Raw genomic sequence first — 232 nt, 5'->3', positions numbered from 1 at the left:
TGTCCCTCTTCTATCTATTGCAATAATATAGATAATAAATGTGCAAAGCAAAATTTATCAATAGAATTAAGAATAGTAGTGGTGACATAGCTGTGGAAATTAACCTTAAAGTCACTTTTATGCTATAGATATTTTCTCTCAGCCAGTTATAATCTCTCCTCTCCTGTGAGGACCCTGCATGATCATCCTTGCTGGCCTCTGGTCCACTGTCTCCTCCCTGACCCTGCTCTTT

At 38.8% G+C, this 232-nt stretch overlaps 1 protein-coding gene across 1 annotated transcript in view; it reads left to right on the top strand.

Annotated features, from left to right (window-relative positions):
* Positions 1–232, top strand: part of LOC126394930 (uncharacterized) — an 11,111-nt gene that overhangs the window by 10,374 nt on the left and 505 nt on the right. The gene's annotated exons all lie outside the window — the stretch shown is intronic.

Source organism: Epinephelus moara, chromosome 8 (genome assembly GCF_006386435.1).
Source record: "Epinephelus moara isolate mb chromosome 8, YSFRI_EMoa_1.0, whole genome shotgun sequence".
Classification (NCBI taxonomy): Eukaryota; Metazoa; Chordata; class Actinopteri; order Perciformes; family Serranidae; genus Epinephelus; species Epinephelus moara.
The sequence above is the reverse complement of the archived record's forward strand: the minus strand, read 5'-3'. Positions and strand labels throughout refer to the sequence as shown.